Genomic DNA, 10,604 nt, shown 5'->3' with positions numbered 1-10,604 from the left:
AAAGGGCTCAATATTGATATATTATTTAGGATTGCTCATATTTATTTGCTTTGCTTTATTAAAATACATAATTTTTTTATTTTGCAGTCTATTCTGCACTAATTATGTTTATAAATATGTGTTTAACAATAAACAATGTGGTTGTTTTGCTGAGATCTTTGGGCTTTTCGTGAATTAATGCACAACAGTATGGTATTTAAATGTGTGTTTCTTAATAAGTTGGTGCTGGATTAGTCCATCTATTTTTTTCTTTATTTTGATATATATATATATATATATATATATATATATATACACACACATATGTGTGTATGTATGTAACTATGAATGTATGTATATATACTGTATAAATATATGTGTATGTGTATATATATATATATATATACACACACACACACACAGTATCTCACAAAAGTGAGTAAACCCCTCACATTTTTGTAAATATTTTATTATATCTTTTCATGTGACAACACTGAAGAAATGACACTTTGCTACAATGTAAAGTAGTGAGTGTACAGTCTGTATAACAGTGTAAATTTGCTGTCCCCTCAAAATAACAACACACAGCCATAAATGTCTAAACTGTTGGCAACAAAAGGGAGTATACCCCTAAGTGGAAATGTCCAAATTGGGCCCAAAGTGTCAATATTTTGTGTGGCCACCATTATTTTCCAGCACTGCCTTAACCCTCTTGGGCATGGAGTTCACAGGTTGCCACTGGAGTCCTCTTCCACTCCTCCATGATGACATCACGGAGCTGGTGGATGTTATTGACCTTGCGCTCCCCCACCTTCCATTTGAGGATGCCCCACAGATGCACAATAGGGCTTAGGTCTGGAGACATGCTTGGCCAGTCCATCACCTTCACCCTCAGCTTCTTTAGCAAGACAGTGGTCGTCTTGGAGGTGTGTTTGGGGTTGTTATCATGTTGGAATATTGCCCTGCGGCCCAGTCTCCAAAGGGAGGGGGATCATGCTCTGCTTCAGTATGTCACAGTACATGTTGGTTCCCTCAATGAATTGTAGCTCTCCAGTGCTGGCAGCACTAATGCAGGCCCAGACCATGACACTCCCACCACTATGCTTGACTGTAGACAAGACACACTTGTCTTTGTACTCCTCACCAGGTTGCTGCCACACACGCTTGACACCATCTGAACCAAATAAGTTTATATTGGTCTCATGGGACCACAGGGCATGGTTCCAGTAATCCATGTCCTTAGTCTGCTTGTCTTCAGCAAACTGTTTGCGGGCTTTCTTGTGCATCATCTTAAGAAGAGGCTTCATTCTGGGATGACAGCCATGTAGACCAATTTGATGCAGTGTGTGGCGTATGGTCTGAGCATTGACAGGCTGACCCCCACCACTTCAACCTCTGCCGCACTCATACGTCTATTTCCCAAAGACAACCTCTGGATATGACGCTGAGCATGTGCACTCAAATTCTTTGGTCGACCATGTCAAGGCATGTGCTGAGTGGAACCTGTCCTGTGAAACCTCTGTATGGTCTTGCCCACCATGCTGCAGCTCAGTTTCAGGGTCTTGGCAATCTTCTTATAGCCTAGGCCATTGTTATGTAGAGCAACAATTCTTTGATCAGATCCTTAGAGAGTTCTTTGTCATGAGGTGCCATGTTGAACTTCCAGTGACCAGTATGAGAGAGTGTGAGAGCGATAACACTAAATTTAACACACCTGCGACCTTGTAACACTAATGAGTCACATGACACCGGTGAGGGAAAATGGCTAATTGGGCCCAATTTGGACATTTCCACTTAGGGGTGTACTCACTTTTGTTGCCAACGGTTTAGACATTGATGGCTGTGTGTTGAGTTATTTTGAAGGCACAGCAAATTTACACTGTTATACAGGCTGTACACTCACTACTTTACATTGTAGCAAAGTGTCATTTCTTCAGTGTTGTCACATGAAAAGATATAATAAAATTTTTACAAAAATGTGAGGAGTGTACTCACTTTTGTGAGCTACTGTATGTGTGTGTATATATATATATATATATATATATATATATATATATATACTGTATATATCAAAATAACAAGAGTATTGCAATGAGCAATGATACATTTTAATTGGATTAACTATACATTTATAAATTGACAAGCTTTCAGAAGAATTCCTTCCTTTCTCAAGGCTGAAGCAATACTGACAAATTCAATGGAATTTACAGATTATATCTTAAAACACAGGATGGCTAAAAAGAATAGAAAGTGTTACAGAGGAGGGGGTGTCGTAAAAATCATGAGGTGGGTTTAGGTGACAGAGGCAGACAGTGTCCAGTGTAGGAGAACAGACAGGGGAAATATATAGTTTTACATAGAGCATATACTGACATTAAGTTATATATAACTATATAAGTTCTGTTCTTTTTCGCCATCCTGTGTTTTAAGATATAATCTGTAAATTCCATTGAATTGGTCAATATTGCTTCAGACTTGAGAAAGGAAGGAATTCTTTCTAAAGCTTGTCAACTTATAAAAGTATTGTTAGTCCAATAAAAAGTATCATTGCTCAATGCAATACTCTTGTTATTTTGATATTTAAATCTCTGGACTAACACAGCTACTCCAATCAATATAAATATATCAATCACATGTGCCAGCTAATACACTCTCCAGCGGCATATCTTGTGAAATATTAATATTGCAGAAGCCATATGTGTGTGTGCACATAGGTGATTGTGGGTCCTGTCTTTATGGATTCTTGCACCAGGGCCCTGGAGTTTCTAGTTACGCCACTGCTCTAAGGTATTCTATATGGTTTCATTTAGCTGTGCTACTGGTTACAAAAGTGGAACATTGTGCATTTCTACCTAAAATGTATATGGAATCCATGTTTTGCTTTTTGCCTGTACATATTTTCAGTTGCTGGAAATTATGTATGATAAATAATGTGGTCAGCTATTGTTGATTTGCCATTTGCTAACAATTTGATGTTGGCTCGTGAGATTTTTTCTGAAAGCAACTAGAATTATGAAGCATGCCCACTGATCTGTACTTGATCAGATATTTATATATATTTTTGGAAACATTTCCCTTCGTGGTAGCTGCTAAATTGTGTCATTGATTGTTGAAGATGACTCTGATGTCTTTCTGATGTACAATATACAGGTGAAACTCGAAAAATTAGATATCGTGCAAAAGTTAATTTATTTCACTAATGCAACTTAAAAGGTGAAACTAATATATGAGATAGACTCATTATATGCAAAACAAGATAGTTCAAGTCGTGATTTGTCATAATTGTGATGATTATGGTTTACAGCTCATGAAAACCCCAAATCCACAATCTCAGAAAATTAGAATATTGTGAAAAGGTTTCCCACTCTAATCAGCTAATCAAGCCATAACACCTGCAAAGGGTTCCTGAGCCTCTAAATGGTCTCTCAGTCTGGTTCAGTAGGAATCACAATCATGGGAAAGACTGCTGAACTGACAGTTGTGCAGAAAACCATCATTGACACCCTCCATAAGGAGGGAAAGCTACAAAAGTTAATTGCAAAAGAAGTTGGATGTTCCTAAAGTGCTGTATCAAAGCACATTAATATAAAGTTATGTGGAAGGGAAAAGTGTGGAAGAAAAAGGTGCACAAGCAGCAGGGATGACTGCAGCCTGGAGAGGATTGTTAGGAAAAGGCCATTCAAAAGTGTTGGGGACTTTCACAAGAGCCACCACAAACAGACAGATCCTAGACATGGGATTCAAATGTCGTATTCCTCTTGTCAAGCCACTCCTGAACAACAAACAACGTCAGAAGCATCTTACCTGGGCTAAAAAAAAACCAGACCTGGTCTGTTGCTCAGTGGTCTAAAGTCCTCTTTTCTGATGAGAGCAAATTTTGCATCTCATTTGGAAACCAAGGACCCAGATTATGGAGGAAGAATGGAGAGGCACACACTGCAAGATGCTTGAAGTCCAGTGTGAAGTTTCCACAGTCTGTGCTGATTTGGGGAGCCATTTCATCTGCTGGTGTTGGTCCACTGTGCTTCATTAAGTCCAGGGTCAACGCAGCCGTCTACCAGGAGATTTTGGAGCACTTGATGCTTCCTTCCGCAGACGAGCTCTATGGGGATGCTGACTTCATTTTCCAGCAGCACTTGGCACCTGCCCACACTGCCAAAAGCACCAAAACCTGGTTCAATGACCGTGGGATTACTGTGCTTGATTGGCCAGCAAACTCGCCTGACCTGAACCCCATAGAGAATCTATGGGGCATTGCCAAGAGAAAGATGAGAGACATGAGACCGAACAATGCAGAAGAGCTGAAGGCCGCTATTGAAGCATCCTGGTCTTCCATAACACCTCAGCAGTGAAATCAGGCTGATAGCTTCCATGCCACGCCGCATTGAGGCAGTAATTGCTGCGAAAGAGGCCCAAACGAAATACTGAGTACATACAGTATGCATGCTTATACTTTTCAGAGGTCCGATATTGTTCTATGTACAATCCTTGTTTTATTGATTGCTTGTAATATTCTAATTTTCTGAGATTGTGGTTTTGAGGTTTTCATGAGTTGTAAACCATAATCATCACAATTATGACAAATCACGGCTTGAACTATCTTGCTTTGCATGTAATGAGTCTATCTCATATATTAGTTTCACCTTTTAAGTTGCATTAGCGAAATAAATGAACTTCTGCATGATATTCTAATTTTTCGAGTTTCACCTGTAGGTATGGTGTAAGCAATAAGTACAATTTGTATTTATTTATTTTTTACCAGTAATTCAGCTTTTAAGACATCTGCTTTGTATTGGCAGGAAAATAATAATTATAAGTGTGGAAAACTAAAATTGAAATAACAAAGTTTTGCCACAAACTAAAGATTATCCTGTATAACACTAAGCGTTTCCCCAGCACATTCTATCTCCCTCATACGTTATACATGAGTCACCCCTCAACTACAGCAGTGATGGCTAACCTTGGAACCCCTGATGTTTTGGAACTACATTTCCCATGTTGCTCAAGTAGATTGCAGAGTGCCTAAGCATCATGAAAACCGTAGTTTCAAAATATTTGGGGTACCAAGATTAGCCGTCACTGGACTACAGCATATGAATTGGTGTATATCTGTCTGATAATTTTTTCCCTTGGCTATGGTGTACTATGTGGTAACTGTACCAAAATTAACTGCACCCATTCAACTGACCCAATGTAGAAATTACAGCTTCCAACAAAGAGCCCATCCAGTGCTGTGTGTATGTCGCAGCAGAGAATAACTGTAAGAAGTATCACGATAACCCAACAGAAGGAAGCTAAGGGACCAGTCCCTGCAAGACCTGTGGCAGGCTTGTGACTAAATCCTACATGAGGAGTAATTGTGTCACTACCCCATCTTCCCTCTGTATTTCTGTAGCAGCTCTATAGGCGTCAAATTGGTCTGAAGACCCCTCTCAACAAAGAATCTTAAGAGCACCTCAATTCTTCACTGTCTCCTGGAGACTGGCGAATCACAAAAGAAAATCGGTATAATGAAAACCACATATTGGGAGTTAATTTTATAACCCTATTTCCTGTATTTTCACTGTTGTAAATCATCTGCACTGGTGATGGTGGAGATTGGGGGTCAATATTCTACTATTGGAACATAGTCTTATAAGATGGTAAAGCAATTAGAAGCAAGAGCAACCTATATATTAGGTAGAAAAGCTTGGCTTGATTGGCTATCATTGGCAGGCCAGGATGTGAAATTGTTGCCTAATATAGAGTAGTATGAAAACAGATGTTTTTATGTCTAGAGGCTGAGAATTTTTTTTTTTTTCCACAAAAGTACATACAATTTTGAGAAAGGTATCAAACATTTTAGGTACTACATTTGCCCACACTTATCATAATTTATTTTATGGGTCTCTAGATTTTCAATAGTATGGATAATTTGGAAAGGTTTTGTTTATAAAAGCAAGGAAGCGTTGCAGTGGCAGAGATTCTAACAACAGCAAAACTAAGGTGGGTGCTTAGGGCAAGCAAGCAGATCTCTAAAAACTTTCAGTGGGCTAGTTCATCCTTACAGAGGAGCATGGAAGTTTGGAAGAGATATGTGGTCAATTTGGCCTCACAGGAGAGCTGTTAAATAGTGCTGCCTTTGTCTGGTTGTAAAACTGATGCTTGATCATTTTTATTTAACAATGAGGAACACACTTTTTATTGGTACAGTAAAATAGCATCCCTTGCTGCAAACGTATTTATATAAAATAAAAACATGCCCAATTCTATGTTAGACATCTGTTCTCTCTCACAGCCTGCAGAAACAAATACATATACATGTTGAGAGACAATGTATTGTCATTAGGCCTTTTTTGTGATACTGATATTTCCTATTTAATGCCGACAGATCTTAAGAAAGAGGGCCATTTATGAGGCTTAAGAGGTGCAGTGGGCTTTGTTCTTACTCCAAAAATGGTTGGGAGGTATTTACAAAAAAAATAGGGTAAAAGTCGGGCTTAGAGTGGAAACATTGAGACCCACAAAGCAAGAGAGGGGAAATAGGCAGCAAATTAAAAAGCTAGGTGGAGTGAGGGGGAGAAAAAGAGAAAATTAGGGAAACAAAATATCCCACAAAAGAGAAATACTACAACATTTATTCAACATTTAATAATTGGCAGAGATCTTAAATTTAAAATATTTCAATTACTTCTGAAACAACCAGTTTTGACCATGAAAGATTTACCTAACCTTGGAACTACACATTTAACATACAACTTGCTTTCAGTTGCAGTGATTCTCCTGCAATTTTCTACATTTCAGAATTGACTAATTTATTTTGCTAAACTGATTCTTAAATTAAAATGAAACTTTAAAAAACATCCTTTCTTCATTTTTCAAGCAAACCTGATTTAGCAATACAAAATAATTTACAAAAAATAGTGCAAAAGTTGGTCTGTAGTGCTACTTGCTTGCAATCAATACACTATCCCCATTTCAAAAGGTAAAATCAGTCACAGGTGTTTCTCCCCAAACTTGGATTCCCGAGGAAGGGGAAGGTGCAAATTCAAGTAATCACTACACCTACAGCAACATATTACATTTAAAAGGTCCCAAACACATTAAGTTTGATTATGCGATTACTATTGACACATTGCTACAATATTATTTAAGGTTTTAAAATATTGCAAATATTCCAAAGAGAGGCCATCTTTTAGCACAAGTCTGTTAGTGGTATTTTATTAAGGGACCATCCAGCAGAAACCAGAATATCAGTTTTTTAGTGTATAAGATTTAGGGGACTTGTTAAATATATATATATATATATATATATATATATATATATATACACACACACACACATACATACATACATACTCACAGGTGTTAAAGTCCCATATACATGTGTGTGTGTGTGTGTGTATATATATATATATATATATATATATACATACACACATACACATACACACACCCACCAATGTAGAATGGAGGGCACTCACAGGTCTTGATTGAATTTCAACTGATTTTATTATCAATAGAGTTTCACATAAGTCGGCGTTTCAGCTCCACCGTGAGCCTTTTTCAAGACAATTTACAATTATAATATTTACAAGTGAATTTAATGTACAAAGCAATTCTTTATACATACCAATGCAAAAAAACTAAAGAACAATGCAAAAAACACATGCAAAAAACACAAGTATTATCCTCATATCTATGTACAACAAACTATTAAACATTTCCTGCTTAACCTATTGTATATATGTGTAATGACCGTCAAAATGTCTTTACCTTTGTTTCTAACACGGTTTGTTACAATATTTAGACAAAATTACGTTCATTTGTAGCAATAACAATTGTTTCCTTTAAGTTTTACACATTTCATTATGCCATTATTATATAAACCTTTACTTTGTTAAAAAACATTGTATTATCATAAATATATTATTACTGTTAACAAGCTTCCTGTTAGGTAACTTTTGTAATTTGCCTTTCTCTGTTGGCTTTGTAACTTATTGAAACCCGTGGTCTCACTTCTTATCATATGCGGTAATAACGTTTACCTGCTACATTTTAAGGGTGACTCATGTTCTGTTTGATATAATATTTACATCAGTGGACATACCTGTTATTCACTTCGGCGTATTCAAGCCGCCATTCCCAAATCCTGTTTTACCTTACCCACTGGTAACTGAATTGAAATACCCACGGTTTGGAAACCTTAATGACGTAAATTATGTCAAGGGTTGGAGGTGTGTTTTCCTTTTTGTTGCAAAGAACAGGTAATTAAAGGTACAGTGTCCACCCAAAGTTTATAATGAAGTATAGAGAAAGTTAAACGTAATGCAATGCATGCCATTACCACGTAGCTTGAACAGACCCATGATGAACAATATGGAAAAAATAGAGACCCTAAAAATTAGATCTTTAAAATATATAAAGATACCACAAACTAATATACCTTGGTAAATGCCTTTAATACTTATGGACATTGTGGTCCCTAGGGACCTGAAAATCTCAAAAGCTATACAGCGAATGGTGAATCCCTGGCTCATTTTAATAGAATAACGATAAATCTAAATGTGTATTGAGCCCCTTTGGATGCATCGTACCTAACCTGTTAATCCATTAAGCCTTTCTTTTTAAGAGCTCCTCAACCCTATTTCCTCCTTTTCTTAATGGGGGTACCCTGTCTATGGTTCTAAGCATAGCAATGGTGTGTTTATTTTCTAAAAAATTACGAGCCACAGGTTGTTCACTTGTGCCATCTCTATATGCCACTTTTATGGTTGGCAAGGCGGTCTCTAAAGTGTATACAGGTTTTACCCACGTAATATTTCCCACATGGACAAATAATAATATACACAACATAGTCTGAAGTGCAGGATAGCCTATGTCTGATATTATTTTTTTTTTAGATCTATAGGGATGAGAGAAAGTGTCACAGGTAACAAAGCTCCCACATTTAAAACAGCCAACCCAGCCTTTGGGTAGCCAATTTTGGGATTTCACATGTAATATTCATGTTTGACCAATATTGTTTTAAGACTATTTCTTTTTTTTTTTATACCATATGGGGGGGATTTTATTCCAGCAAATGGTAAAGAAGGATCTTCAGTTAAAATGAACCAATTTTTTACCAAAGTTTTCTTAACTACTGAGCAGGCTGGGGTATAAGTGGTAATGACGTTGATCACCTTGTTTTCTGATTTTTTTCTCCCTAACAGTGGAAATAAGCATTTCCTGATCAAGGTGAGCAATTTCATTCCACTCCCTACTGATGTCAGATTCTTTATATCCTCTTTGGATGAACCTGTCTCTCATGAGTTTGAATTGCACTAACATCGCTTTCATTAGAGTTGTTTCTTATAACCCTCATTAGCTGTGATTTAAGAATACCAAGTTTTAGTTCAGGAGGATGAAAACTTTGGAATTTAAGAGTGTTTTCTATCGGTGGGTTTAGAGCATAGTTTGGTTTGTAATTTACAGTGATTATCTATGTAAGTTTTGTAAATACACAGATCAAGGTACTTATTCTCATTTAAATCATGTTCCATTTTGAACTGAACATTAGTTAGATTCCCATTGAGTTTGTTATACCATTGTATTCAGGCCCGGACTGGCCATAGGGCATACCGGGCAAAAGCCCGGTGGGCCGCCGGTTATCTTAGCCACGCCCACTATTTTACTGCGCACTGCATATCGAGTGAAAATATTTATTAATACTACAGAGACTACTTGCATACAGCGGCCGTGAGAGATCTACTTACTTGCAAGTTTGTCTCACGGTCGCTGTATGCACTTGAGGACATGCTGCTACTGACCGGCTGAGCCTGGGTGGGAGGAGCAGCAGGGGCCCATGTGATCTATAATGGTCTGGTTTGGGGGAACTGAAAAGTGCTGTGTTGTGTCTGACTCATGTGGCCTCTCGCTCCCTCCATCACTTCTTCACAGTGTAGCGCGCCTCACATGCAGCAACAGGAGAGAAGAGGGCGAGGGAGGCAACCTGCAGCCACCAAGTTAGTAAGTCTGTCTTGAGTTCATTATTGATTGACATAGCAGCAGCCAGCAGGGGCAGAAAGTGCTGCTTACAAATCTAACACACAGGCAGGCTGAAAATTTAAAACAAATACGTAATTTACATCTCCAGTCATAACTTGAATAAAATAATGTCAGGTCTGCCGTGACTGGAGATGTAAATTATGTATTTATTTTGCATTTTCAGCCTGCCTGGGTGTTAGATTTGTAAGCAGCTTTGCAGAACTGTACAGAGGAAAGGAAGCGCAGAGGCTGTTCACTGATACTGAGGTCCGTCACTCTGAGTGAGTTCAGTTTCACTGTCCTGCAGTCAGTGACTTCCTTCCTTCCCTCCCAGGTTCCCAGTGTGCACTGCCCAGTGTTCTAGTAGCTGTGTCTCTTTTTTTATGAGCTGTCAGAGCTCTCTCTGTCCGTGGTGCTGTGGGGGAGGGACATCTTTGCTCAGTGCAGCAGAGAGAGAGGCATCCAAGTAAGAGCCAAGGGAGAAAGAAAGGACGCCCAGACCTGTGGAATGTGATCATATCTAGGCTGTGAGTGAGCCATACCTTTCAAGAAGCTTTTTGAACAAGTTAAGCACATTCATTGTCAAAGAGGGCTGCCTGCAGATATGCAGCCCTCTCTGA

The sequence above is a fragment of the Bombina bombina genome, chromosome 6 (genome assembly GCF_027579735.1).
Source record: "Bombina bombina isolate aBomBom1 chromosome 6, aBomBom1.pri, whole genome shotgun sequence".
In the NCBI taxonomy this organism is placed as follows: domain Eukaryota; kingdom Metazoa; phylum Chordata; class Amphibia; order Anura; family Bombinatoridae; genus Bombina; species Bombina bombina.
The sequence above is the reverse complement of the archived record's forward strand: the minus strand, read 5'-3'. Positions refer to the sequence as shown.